The 14,207-nt window shown below is 41.1% G+C and overlaps 1 protein-coding gene across 4 annotated transcripts in view; it reads left to right on the top strand.

The window, feature by feature from the left end:
• The first annotated feature begins 38 nt into the window (after positions 1 to 38).
• The window catches only part of Znf81 (zinc finger protein 81), a 98,107-nt gene continuing 83,938 nt past the window's right edge, over positions 39 to 14,207 (top strand). For 2 of the 4 annotated variants that reach the window (XM_087598835.1, XM_087598833.1), the window contains exon 1: positions 100 to 235. The gene's annotated coding sequence lies outside the window, so the exon portion shown is untranslated. 4 annotated transcript variants of the gene reach the window in all.

The raw sequence follows: 14,207 nt of genomic DNA, 5'->3' as shown, positions 1-14,207 counted from the left end.
ATGACGCATTTCCAGCACCAGAGCCAACCATAATCGATGGGGCGGGGCTGCCCTTCGTGCGAGAAGACGCATTTAAGGGAAGAGCTGCAGGCGGGGCCTGAATGAGTCCCTGGAGGTAGCAGGGTCACGCTGTTGGCCTGCAGGCAAATAAATAGTCGCGAGCTGGCGGGAGACTGGTTTGGGTGACGTTTAATGAGTTTTGGCGGGTTCTGAGGAAAGGTGGACTTACAGGAAGGTAGGGAGAGGGAGTTAAGTGTTTATAATTTCTTTGAAGTGTGTGTGAGAGCAGTTGTGAGCTACCGTGATGTGGGTGCTGATAATGGAGTTCACATTCTCTGCAAGAGTTGTGTGTTCTTAACTGATGAACCATTTCTGTATTCCTCCCTCCCCACTCTTAAATTCCTTCCTATTTTATGTGTTTTGTTTGCATGTTTATGCACCACATGTGTGCAGTGCCCACAAAGGGTAGAAGAAGTTGTGGGATTCCCTGGAATTGGAACTACTGGCAGTTTGTGTGCACCATGTGGATGCTGGGATCGAATGGCCAATGCTCTTAACTACTGAGGTATCCATATAGTCCCTACTTTTTTCTTTTAGAAACATTTCTAGTCTTTGAGAATTTCATAGATGTATGCAATATATTTTCATTATCTCCACTCCCTATTCCCTCCAACTCGTCCTAGACCCTTCCTACCACATTCCCCTTCCAATTTCATATTCTCTTTAAAACAAAAGACCAAATCAAAACCAAACAAACAAAAACCTCACTGAGACCACTTAAGCATTTAATAATTTAAAAAGCACAAGAGTGCCTATAGACCAGCAAGTATTATGGTACTAATCTATAAGGAAGGCAGGATATCTTGTGGCTCGCGCTCTCTCTCTCTCTCTCTCTCTCTCTCTCTCTCTCTCTCTCTCTCTCTTTGTGTGTGTGTGTGTGTATTACACACATAGTTTGGTTTTCACCCTCCAAAGGGCACATAAAAATGTTTAAACAGAGACAAATTTTAAGAAAATCATCTTAAATGAATTTCTGCTTGATACCTTGTCCCCCAAACCAAAACCAAAACCAAAATTTCGTGCTACATATATTTAAAATTCAATTTGGTGTGCTTAAAACAGGTATTAGGGAGCTATAAAATATTAGTTAATCTTTATTAAGGAGAACAGTTTGGATGGACTAGCGTTGAGTCTGTGTTAAGTCTATTAACTTGTATTTCGTGTATTTTTTTTTTACTTAAAAGATTCTTTTAGGTTATCAAAATGACTTACTGGTTAAAAGGTTCAGGCTAGCAAGTCTTGACAGCCTGAGTTCAATCTGTGGGGTGGCTTGTAGATTACTGCTGTTCCCTGACATAGAGAAAGCACACTTCTTTCTTACAATGGGAGGTAGTTACTATAGAACATTCATAACTTGTCGAACTGCAAGGAATGTTTCTGTTGCTGTGGTATAGCTGCTCAAGGTGGTAGAAAAGAATAATCACTTATATTATTCTAAGTCTTGGAGAACACTGTAGAAGATGGGATGGAAAGAATGTGAAAGCTGCAGAAAGGGAGCGTTGTCTCACTTCTTACACTGTGTTGGGCATAACCATTGCTGTTTTGAATAAGAGCAGATGTGATCACTTTATGAGATCAGGCCTATTAACAGTTCCTCATGGAAGTAGAAGGGAGGCTTATGTGGCTCGTGCTTTCAAAATCCACATGAAACCCTCATGAGACTCAGGATCCAGCCTATTAATATATTCTTTGTTAAGAGAGTAGAGAGGTTTGTGAGGTCATAGGGTCAAAGACCTTCCTTTCCTCAAGGGAAAGAAGTGGACTGGGGTGGAAATTTTTGGTAGTATAGCTTCCCCTACGTATTTTTTTTTTTTTTTTTGGCAACTGAGGTGGCATAGCTTCATCTGAGTCAGCCATGCTATAAATGAGACTCTCCAGTGCTCCAGCTTTTTGTGAGTTGTCCATGCTGCAGGTGGGATTAGTCAGCGGGATAGCTGCCTATGAGTTGCTCTGGATTTCTCAGTTGTGTAACACTTTGTGTCACCCATGCGCCAACAAATAATCACAATAAATTAATTTTTATTCACCAAACTGCACTCAGACAGGATCCTGTTGGCCTATTGGTACCCTCTCATCTGGAGTAAAATGTTATTTCCTGGAAGAAACTGATATGAGATACTCTCGTCTCTCTCTCTCTCTCTCTCTCTCTCTCTCTCTCTCTCTCTCTCTAGCTAGTGTGAATGGGGTTGATTTCATGATTTCTATTTCAGCAAATTCATTATTGGTATATAGAAAACAATCCACTAATTTTTGAATATTGATTTTACTTTTCTGCTACTTTGGTGAAATTTTTGTCAGTTCTAATAGTCATTTAGTGGAGTCTCTAGGTCTTTCTGCTTATAGATAATGAGGCAAATTATCTTTTAGGCATAGATGATAGATGGTTCGTCTTCCTGGGTCTTTTGTGTGGAGATTTTTATCTAGTCAGGAATTGATCTGGGTTTGGTATTTTTTTTTTTTGCTATAGGCAACCTTAGTTTTAGATTTTCCTGGTGGTATATAGTTTTTATCTTTCTACTTGGCTTTGGACTCTCCCTTTGTTCCTATTTACAGACACAATTTCTCTTCTTCTCCCACCATATTTCAGTTTCTTTTGATTGGTAGTGAAGTGGTCGTGTTTGTAGTGAGGGTCATCTTTGGTATTCTGATTAAGCTCTGTCTTTGACAGGCGCTGTGTATCAGTGTTGAGGATAAAAGGTAAAGCTTGATACTGCCCATTCTTCCTTTTATCTACTTGTAGTAAAATCTATCCAGTGTTTGCAGATGTCGGTTTTGGCTCATTTTTCCATGGAGACTAAATCTTTTCTATAAGAAGTGAATCTGGATAGATTTCATAGTGATCTCCTTAGCCAGAACCTTGAAAAGAGAAGACTTTCTTTTGACTTTTATATTGTAGGGTTCCTAGAGGTAAAACCTGTAAAACCTTTGAAATGTCCAATGTCTGCAGTTCCTAAGAACTTCATGATGTCATGCTAACCTACACTTGTTCTTGGCAATGTACTAAAGGTTCTAGTGTACACTCTCCAGTAGCTTATATGACTGATATTCAGCACATATCTAACCCAGGTAAGCAGATGCTCAGGTCCTGTTTTCTCCCACACTCACCTGTTTCTCTTCATATTTTACAGTAGTGTTTGCTGTGTGACTTCGGTTTTACTGATACTACTTGGGAGTATCAGTTACTTTTCTGTGCTAAAAAGCAATTATTTGGGTTATATCCCCTAAAATCCCCTTCTGAGAATGTAGTCTTGGACAAGCATGGAAGTACCATATATGCCACAGAAGAAATAGCATAGCAGGGGCTGGAGAGATGGCTCAGTGGTTAAGAGCACTGACTGTTCTTCCAGAGGTCCTGAGTTCAATTCCCAGCAACCACATGGTGGCTCACAACCATCTGTAATGGGATCTGATGCCCTCTTCTGGTGTGTCTGAAGATGGCTACAGTGTACTTATATAGTATAAATAAATTTTAAAAAGGCATAGCTAAGTCTTAGAGTTTTACTGCAGTGAACAGATACCATGATCATGACAGATCTTTTTTCTTTTTATGAAATATTGGATTTCTTTTCTTTTTTCTTTATTGGATATTTTTATTTACATTTCAAATGTTATTCCCTTTCCCGGTTTGCTGTCTATAAGCCCCGTATCCACTCCCCCTCCCCCTTCTTCTATGAGGGTGTTACCCCTCCCAAACCACCCCCATTCCCACCTCCCCGCCCTGACATTCCCCTATACTGGGCGGGGGGGGGGGGGTCGATTCTTGGCAGGACCAAGGGCTACTTCTCCCATTGGTGCCCAATAAGGCCAACTTCTGCTATATATGCAGCTGGAGCCATGGGTCAGTCTATGTGTAGTCTTTGGGTAGTGGTTTAGTCCCAGGGAGCTCTGATTGGTTGGCATTGTTGTTCTTATGGGGTGCAAGCCCATTCAGTTCTTTCAGTCCTTTTTCTAATTCCCCCAATGAGGAGCCCGTTCTCAGTTCAATGGTTTCCTGCAAGCGTTCGCCTCTATATTTGACATACTCTGGCTGGACCTCTCAGGAGACAGGTATATCAGGCTCCTGTCAGCATGCACTTCTTGCTTCCATGCACTTGTTGCTTCATCATTATTGTTTAGTTTTGGGGTGTGTGTGTGTGTGTGTGTGTGTGTGTGTGTGTGTGTGTATGTATGTATGTGTGTGTGTGTATGCTGAATTCCCAGGTGGGGCAGGCTCTGAATGACCATTTCTTCAGTCTCTGTTCCAAACTTTGTCTCCAGATCTCCTCCTATGAATATTTTTGTTCCTCCTTTGGAGAAGGACTGAAGCATCTGCACTTTGGCTGTCCTCCTTCTTGAGCTTTGTGTGGTCTATGGATTGTATGTTGGATAATTTGAGCTTTTGGGCTAATATCCACTTATCAGTGAGTGCATACCTTGTGTATTTTTTTGGGGGGGTACCTCACTCAGGATGATATTTTCTAATTCTATTCATTTGCCTATGAATTTCATGAAGTCATTGTTTTTGATAGCTGAGTAGTACTCCATTGTGTAGATGTACCACATTTTCTGTATCCATTCCTCTGTTGAAGGGCATTTGGGATCTTTCCAGCTTCTGGCTATTATAAATAAGGCTGCTATGAACACAGTGGAGCATGTCTCTTTGCTGTATGTTGGGGCATCTTTTGGGTATATGCCCAGGAGTTGTATAGCTGGGTCCTCAAGTAGTACAATGTCCAATTTTCGGAGGAACCTCCAGACTGAATTCCACAATGGTTGTAACAGTCTGCAATCCCACCAACAATGGAGGAGTGTTCCTCTTTCTCCACATCCTCTCCAGCATCTGCTGTCACCTGAGTTTTTCATCTTGGCCATTCTGACTGATGTGAGGTGGAATCTCAGGGTTGTTTTGATTTGCATTTCCCTGATGACTAAGGACATTGAACATTTCTTTAGGTGCTTCTCAGCTATTTGATATTCCTCAGTTGAGAATTATTTGTTTAGCTCTGTACCCCATTTTTAATAGGGTTATTTGGCTCTCTGGAGTCTATCTTATTGAGTTCTTTGTATATATTGGATATTAGCCCTCTTTTGGATGTAGTATTGGTAAAGATCTTTCCCAATCTGTTGGTTGCCGTTTGTTCCAAATGACAGTGTCCTTTGCCTTACAGAACCTTTTATGAGGTCGATTCTTGATCTTAGAGCATGAGCCATTGGTGTTTTGTTAAAGAAATTTTCCCCAGTACCCATGTGTTTGAGGCTCCTCCCAACTTTTTCTTCTGTTAGTTTGCATGTATCTGGTTTTATGTGGAAGTCTTTGATTCAGTTGGACTTAAACTTTGTACAGGGTGATGAGAATGGGTTGATTTTCATTCTTCTACATGCTGGCTTCCAGTTGAACCAGCAGCATTTGTTGAAAATGCTCTTTTTTGCGATGGATGTTTTTAGCTCCTTTTTCAAAGACCAAGTGACCATAGGTGTGTGGGTTCATTTCTGGGTCTTCAATTCTATTCTACTGGTCTATCTGCCTGTCTCTCTACCAATACCATACTTTTTTTTTTAAATCACTATTGCTCTGTAATAGAGCTTGAAGTCACGGATGGTGATTCCCCCAGAAGTTCTTTTTTTTTTCCTTTTTTTTCTTTATTAACCTGAGTATTTCTTATTTGCATTTCAAATGTTATTCACTTTCCCGGTTTCCAGGCCAACATCCCCCTAGCCCCTCCCCCTCCCCTTCTTTTTGGCTGTTCCACTCCCCATCCTCCCCCCATTACCGCCCTCCCCCCAACAATCACGTTCACTGGGGGTTCAGACTTAGCAGGACCAAGGGCTTCCCCTTCCACTGGTGCTCTTACTAGGCTATTCATTGCTACCTATGAGGTTGGAGCCCAGGGTCAGTCCATGTATAGTCTTTGGGTTGTGGCTTGGTCCCTGGAAGCTCTGGTTGGTTGGCATTGTTGTTCATATGGGGTTTCGAGCCCCTTCAAGCTCTTCCAGTTCTTTCTCTGATTCCTTCAACGGAGGTCCTGTTCTCAGTTCAGTGGTTTGCTGCTGGCATTCGCCTATGTATTTGCTGTATTCTGGCTGTGTCTCTCAGGAGAGATCTACATCCGGTTCCTGTCAGTCTGCACTTCTTTGCTTCATCCATCTTGTCTAATTGGGTGGCTGTATATGTATGGGGCACATGTGGGGCAGGCTCTGAATGGGTGTTCCTTCTGCCTCTGTTTTAATCTTTGCCTCTCTATTCCCTGCCAAGGTATTCTTGTTCCCCTTTTAAAGAAGGAGTGAAGCATTCGCATTTTGATCATCCGTCTTGAGTTTAATGTGTTCTGTGCATCTAGGGTAATTCAAGCATTTGGGCTAATAGCTACTTATCAATGAGTGCATACCATGTGTGTTTTTCTGTGATTGGGTTACCTCACTCAGAATGATATTTTCCCTCCATTTGACTGAATTTCATAAACTCATTGTTTTTGATAGCTGAGTAATATTCCATTGTGTAGATGTACCACATTTTCTGTATCCATTCCTCTGTTGAAGGGCATCTGGGTTCTTTCCAGATTCTGGCTGTTATAAATAAGGCTGCTATGAACATAGTGGAGCACGTGTCTTTTTTATATGTTGAGGCATCTTTTGGGTATATGCCCAAGAGAGGTATAGCTGGGTCCTCAGGTAGTTCAAGGTCCAATTTTCTGAGGAACCTCCAGACTGATTTCCAGAATGGTTATACCAGTCTGCAGTCCCACCAACAATGGAGGAGTTTTCCTCTTTCTCCACATCCTCGCCTTTTGCTGTCACCTGAGTTTTTGATCTTAGCCATTCTAACTGGTGTGTGGTGAAATCTCAGGGTTGTTTTGATTTGCATTTCCCTTATGACTAAAGATGTTGAACATTTCTTTAGGTGTTTCTCAGCCATTCGGCATTCCTCAGCTGTGAATTCTTTGTTTAGCTCTGAACCCCATTTTTTAATAGGGTTATTTGTTTCCCTGCGGTCTAACTTCGTGAGTTCTTTGTATATTTTGGATATAAGGCCTCAATCTGTTGTAGGATTGGTAAAGATCTTTTCCCAATCTGTTGGTTGCCGTTTTGTCCTAACCGCAGTATCCTTTGCCTTCCAGAAGCTTTGCAGTTTTATGAGATCCCATTTGTCGATTCTTGATCTTAGAGCATAAGCCATTGGTGTTTTGTTCAGGAATTTTCTCCAGTGCCCATGTGTTCGAGTTGCTTCCCCACTTTTTCTTCTATTAGTTTGAGTGTATCTGGTTTGATGTGGAGTTCCTTGATCCACTTGGACTTAAGCTTTGTACAGGGTGATAAGCATGGATCAATTTCTTCTACATGTTGACCTCCAGTTGAACCAGCACCATTTGCTGAAAATGTTATCTTTTTTCCATTGGATGGTTTGGCTCCTTTGTCAAAAATCAAGTGACCATAGGTGTGTGGGTTCATTTCTGGGTCTTCAATTCTATTCCACTGGTCTACTTGTCTGTCTCTGTACCAATACCATGCAGTTTTTAATCACTATTGCTCTGTAATACTGCTTGAGTTCAGGAATAGTGATTCCCACTGAAGTCCTTTTATTGTTCAGGATAGTTTTAGTTATCCTGGGTTTTTTGTTATTCCAGATGAATTTGCAAATTGTTCTGTCTAACTCTTTGAAGAATTGGATTGGTATTTTGATGGGGATTGCATTGAATCTGTAGATCGCTTTTGGTAAAATGGCCATTTTTACTATATTAATCCTGCCAATCCATGAGCATGGGAGATCTTTCCATCTTCTGAGGTCTTCAATTTCTTTCTTCAGAGGCTTGAAGTTCTTATTGTACAAATCTTTTACTTGCTTGGTTAAAGTCACACTGAGGTACTTTATATTATTTGGGTCTATTATGAAGGGTGTCGTTTCCCTAATTTCTTTCTCGGCTTGTTTCTCTTTTGTGTAGAGGAAGGCTACTGATTTATTTGAGTTAAGTTTATTCCCAGCCCCTTTGCTGAAGTTGTTTATCAGCTTTAGTAGTTCTCTGGTGGAACTTTTGGGATCGCTTAAATATACTACCATATCATCTGCAAATAGTGATATTTTGACTTCTTCTTTTCCGATCTGTATCCCCTTGACCTCCTTTTGTTGTCTGATTGCTCTGGCTAGAACTTCAAGAACTATATTGAATAAGTAGGGAGAGAGTGGGCATCCTTGTCTAGTCCCTGATTTTAGTGGGATTGCTTCAAGTTCCTCTCCATTAGTTTAATGTTAGCAACTGGTTTGCTGTATATAGCTTTTACTATGTTTAGGTATGGGCTTTGAATTCCTATTCTTTCCAGGACTTTTATCATGAAGGGATGTTGAATTTTGTCAAATGCTTTCTCAGCATCTAATGAAATGATCATGTGGTTTTGTTCTTTCAGTTTGTTTATATAATGGATGACGTTGATGGTTTTCCTCATATTAAACCATCCCTGCATGCCTGGGATGAAGCCTACTTGATCATGGTGGATGATTATTTTGATGTGCTCTTGGATTTGGTTTGTCAGAATTTTGTTGAGTATTTTTGCATTGATAGTCATAAGGGAAATTGGTCTGAAGTTCTCTTTCTTTGTTGGGTCTTTGTGTGGTTTAGGTATAAGAGTAATTGTGGCTTCATAGAAGGAATTCTGTAGTGCTCTATCTGTTTCAATTTTGTGGAAGACTTTGGATACTATTGGTATGAGGTCTTCTATGAAGGTCTGATAGAATTCTGCTCTAAACCCATCTGGACCTGGGCTCTTTTTGGTTGGGAGACCTTTAATGACTGCTTCTATTTCCTTAGGCGTTATGGGGTTGTTTAACTGGTTTATCTGTTCCTGCTTTAACTTCGCTACCTGGTATGTCCATTTCCTGCAGATTTTCAAGTTTTGTTGAATATAGGCTTTTATAGTAAGATCTGATGATTTTTTGAATTTCTTAATCTGTAGTTATGTCTCCCTTTTCTTTTCTGATTTTGTTAATTTGGACGCACTCTCTGTGTCCTCTCGTTAGTCTGGCTAAGGGTTTATCTATGTTGTTGATTTTCTCAAAGAACCAACTTTTGCTTCTGTTGATTCTTTCTATGGTCCTTTTTGTTTCTACTTGGTTGATTTCAGTTCTGAGTTTGATTATTTCCTGCCTTCTTCTCCTCCTGGGTGTATTTGCTTCTTTTTGTTCTAGAGATTTTAGGTGTGCTGTCAAGCTGGTGACATATGCTCTCTCCTGTTTCTTTCTGCAGGCACTCAGTGCTATGAGTTTTCCTCTTAGCACAGCTTTCATTGTGTCCCATAAGTTTGGGTATGTTGTACCTTCATTTTCATTAAATTCTAAAAAGTTTTTAATTTCTTTATTTCTTCCTTGACCAGGTTATCATTGAGTAGAGCATTGTTCAACTTCCACGTATATGTGGGCATTCTTCCCTTATTGTTATTGAAGACCAGTTTTAGGCCGTGGTCGTCTGATAGCATGCATGGGATTATTTCTATCTTTCTGTACCTGTTGAGGCCCGTTTTTTGACCAATTATATGGTCAATTTTGGAGAAAGTACCATGAGGAGCTGAGAAGAAGGTATATCCTTTTGCTTTAGGATAGAATGTTCTATAAATATGTTAAGTCCATTTGGCTCATGACGTCTCTTAGTCTGTCTACGTCTCTGTTTAATTTCTGTTTCCATGATCTGTCCATTGATGAGAGTGGGGTGTTGAAATCTCCTACTATTATTGTGTGAGGTGCAATGTGTGTTTTGAGCTTTAGTAAGGTTTCTTTTACATATGTATGTGCCCTTGTATTTGGGGCATAGATATTTAGGAGTGAGAGTTCATCTTGGTGGATTTTTCCTTTGATGAATATGAAGTGTCCTTCCTTATCTTTTTTGATGAATTTTAGTTGAAAATTGATTTTATTTGATATTAGAATGGCTACTCCAGCTTGCTTCTTCTGACCATTTGCTTGGAAAGTTGTTTTCCAGCCTTTCACTCTGAGGTAGTGTCTGTCTTTGTCTCTGAGGTGTGATTCCCGTAGGCAGCAGAATGCAAGGTCCTCGTTGCGTATCCATTTTGTTAATCTATGTCTTTTTATTGGGGAGTTGAGGCCATTGATGTTGAGAGATATTAAGGAATAGTGATTGTTGCTTCCTGTTATATTCATATTTGGATATGAGGTTATGTTTGTGTGCTTTTCTTCTCTTTGTTTTGTTGCCAAGACGATTAGTTTCTTGCTTCTTCTAGGGTATAGCTTGCCTCCTTATGTTGTGCTTTACCATTTATTATCCTTTGTAGTGCTGGATTTGTAGAAAGATATTTTGTAAATTTGGCTTTGTCATGGAATATCTTGGTTTCTCCATCTATGTTAATTGAGAGTTTTGCAGGATACAGTAACCTGGGATGGCATTTGTGTTCTCTTAGGGTCTGTATGACATCTGTCCAGGATCTTCTGGCCTTCATGGTTTCTGGCGAAAAGTCTGGTGTGATTCTGATAGGTCTGCCTTTATATGTTACTTGACCTTTTTCCCTTACTGCTTTTAATATTCTTTCTTTATTTTGTGCGTTTGGTGTTTTGACTATTATGTGACGGAAGGTGTTTCTTTTCTGGTCCAATCTATTTGGAGTTCTGTAGGCTTCTTGTATGCCTATGGGTATCTCTTTTTTTAGGTTAGGGAAGTTTTCTTGTATGATTTTGTTGAAGATATTTACTGGTCCTTTGAGCTGGGAGTCTTCACTCTCTTCTATACCTATTATCCTTAGGTTTGATCTTCTCATTGAGTCCTGGATTTCCTGTATGTTTTTGGACCAGTAGCTTTTTCCGTTTTACATTATCTTTGACAGTTGAGTCAGTGATTTCTATGGAATCTTCTGCTCCTGAGATTCTCTCTTCCATCTCTTGTATTCTGTTGGTGAAGCTTGTATCTACAGCTCCTTGTCTCTTCTTTTGGTTTTCTATATCCAGGGTTGTTTCCATGTGTTCTTTCTTGATTGCTTCTATTTCCATTTTTAATTCCTTCAACTGTTTGATTGTGTTTTCCTGGAATTCTTTCAGGGATTTTTGCGATTCCTCTCTGCAGGCTTCTACTTGTTTATTAATGTTTTCCTGTGTTTCTCTAAGGGAGTTCTTCACGTCTTTCTTGAAGTCCTCCAGCATCATGATCAAATATGATTTTGAAACTAGATCTTGCTTTTCTGGTGTGTTTGGATATTCAGTGTTTGCTTTGGTGGGAGAATTGGGCTCCGATGATGTCATGTAGTCTTGGTTTCTGTTGCTTGGGTTCCTGCGCTTGCCTCTCGCCATCAGATTATCTGTGGTGTTACTTTGTTCTGCTATTTCTGCCAGTGGTTAGACCGTACTATGGCCCTGTAGGCTAGGAGTGCTGTAGACCTGATTTTTTGTTCTCTTTCAGCCAGTTATGGGAATAGAGCATTCTGCTTTCACGCATGTAGTCGTTCCTGTCTACTTGTCTTCAGGTGTTCCTGTGGGTGTATGTCCTGAGTCCACCAGGCAGGTCACTTGGAGCCGAAGAGTTGTTCTTACCTCTGGTCTCAGGCCTGAAGCCGCTCCTCAGAGCTAGGTTTCAGCTCTCCTTGTGGGCAGCAACCAGAAGGGCTTTCCCCGCTTTCTCTTGGGACCCTGTGCACAGGGGGCTCAGAAGGCACTAGGCGTTTTCCTCTAGAGCCAAAAATGTGGGCAGAGAGTAGTCTCCTCTGGCTTCCCGCGCATGTCTGCCCCTCTGAAAGTCTAGCTCTCCCTCACACGGGATTTGGGTGCAGGGAGCTATTTGACCAGGTCCCTTCAGATCCAGGTGGTGTCTCCTTCCTCATCTTTTTTGATGAGTTTTGGTTGAAAGTCAATTTTATTGGATATTAGAATAGCTACTCCAACTTGGTTCTTCAGACTATTTTTTTTGAAAGTTGTTTTCCAGCCTTTTACTCTGAGGTAGTTTCTGTCTTTTCTCTCAGGTATGTTTCCTGTAGGCAGTAAAATCCTGGGTCCTTTTTACGTATCCAATATGTTAATCCGTGTCTTTTTATTGGGGAGTTGAGTCCATTGATGTTGAGAGATATTAAGGAATAGTGATTGTTGCTTCCTGTTACTTTTGTATTTGGAGTTGGGATTATGTTTGTGTTCTTTTCTTCTTTTGGTTTTGTTGAATTAGCTTAATTTCTTGCTTTTTCTAGGGTGTAGCTTACCTCCTTGTGTTGGTCTTTGCCATTTTTTATCCTTTGTAGGGCTTGAATTGTAGAAAATATTGTGTAAATTTGGTTTTGTCATGGAATATCTTGGTTTCTCTCTCAATGGTAATTGATAGTTTTGCTGGATATAGTAGCCTGGGCTGGCGTTTGTGTTTTCTTAGGGTCTGTATAACATCTATCCAGGATCTTCTGGCTTTCATACTCTCTGTTGAAAAATCTGGTGTAATTCTGCCTTTATATGCTACTTGACATTTTTCCCTTACTGCCTTTAATATTCTTTGTTTTGTTCATTTGGTGTTTTGACTACTATGTGAGGGGAGCAATTTCTTTTCTGGTCCAATCTATTTGGAGTTCTGTAGTCTTCTTGTATGTTTATGGGCATCAGTTTCTTTAGGTTAGGGAAGTTTTCTTTTTTGATTTTGTTGAAGATATTTGCTGGCCTTTTAAGTTGGGAGTCTTTGCTCTCTTCTATACCTATTATCCTTAGGTTTGATCTTCTCATTGTTTCCTGGATTTCCTGTATGTTTTGGGCTAGGAGCTTTTTCCGTTTTACATTATCTGTGACAGTTGTGTCTATGTTTTCTGTGGTATCTTCTGCTCCTGAGATTCTCTCTTCTATTTTTTGTATTCTGTTGGTGATGCTTGCATGTGTGACTTCTGATCTCTTCCCTAGGTTTTCTATCTCCAGGGTTGTCTCCCTGTGTGCTTTCTTTATTGGTTCTCTTTCCATTTTTAACTCCTGGATTGTTTTGTTCATTTCATTCTCCTGTTTGGTTGTTTTTTCCTGTAGTTCTTGAAGGGATTTTTGTGTTTCCTCTTTAAGGGCTTTTAGTTGTTTCCTTGTGTTGTCCTGTATTTCCTTACTTGAGTTTATTTATGACCCTCTTCAAGTCCTCCATCATCATGATAAAATGTGATTTTAAATCTAGATCTTGCTTTTTCAGTGTGTTTGGATATCCAGTGTTTGCTTTGGTGGGAAAACTGGGCTCTCATGATGCCAAGTAGTCTTGGTTTCTGTTGCTTGGGTTCCTGTGCTTGCCTCTTGCTATCAGGTTGTCTCTGGTGTTAGCTTGTCTTGCTGTTTCTGATGGTGGCTTGACCCTCTTGTGGGCCTGTGTGTCAGCACTCCTGTAGACCTTTTTTCCTGTTTTCTTTCAGCCAATCATGGGAACAGAGTGTTCTTCTCTCAGGCGTGTAATCGCACCTGGCGGTTGACTTTCAGCTCTCTGTGAGGGCAGTAACCGGAAGGGTCCTGCCCCTACTTTTCCTAGGTCCCTGTGCACAGGGGGCACAGATGGCGCTAGGCATTTTCCTCTTGGGTCAGGAATATGAGCACAGTTCTCAGGTGTGTCTGTACCTCTGAGGGTCTATTTCTCCCCACCACGAGATTTTGTTGCAGGGAGCTGTTTGAGCAGTTCAGTTCAGATCCGGGCACAGATCTGGACCATGGGTCTCCTGAAGCTTGACTGCTACTATATTCCTGTGTCCAGAGGGACTATAAAGTTTCCTCTTGGGCCAGGGATATGGGCAAAGGTGGGCAGTAGTGGCAGTCTGTCATGCCTTGCAGTCTCAGGCTTGCCCACACTTCTGGGTGCTCAGCTCTCTCTCCCACAGGATTTGGGAGCAGGGAGCTGTGGGCTGGGATCTCAGAAGTTTGGGCCACAGCCAGAAATCAGATGTGCCCAGTCCCAGAGTACTTATGCCTTTGTGTGTCCTTAGTCCACTTGGCAGGTCACTTGGAGCAGAAAAGTTGTCCTTACCTTTACTCTCAGCCCTGTAGTTGCTCTGGTGACTGGCTTTCAGCTCTCTGTGAGGGCAGCAACCTGAAGGGTCCTGCCCCTACTGCTCCTAGGTCCCTGTGCACAGTGGGCACAGATGGCACTAAGCGTTTTCCTCTTGAGTCAGGAATGTGAGCAAAGTTCTCAGGAGTTTCTGCACCTCTGATGGTCTAGCTTTCCCCACCATGGGATTTGGATCTAATTTGATCATTT

Source organism: Rattus norvegicus, chromosome X (genome assembly GCF_021556685.1).
Source record: "Rattus norvegicus strain SHRSP/BbbUtx chromosome X, alternate assembly SHRSP_T2T, whole genome shotgun sequence".
NCBI lineage: Eukaryota > Metazoa > Chordata > Mammalia > Rodentia > Muridae > Rattus > Rattus norvegicus.
This window is presented reverse-complemented; position numbering and strand designations above follow the sequence as displayed.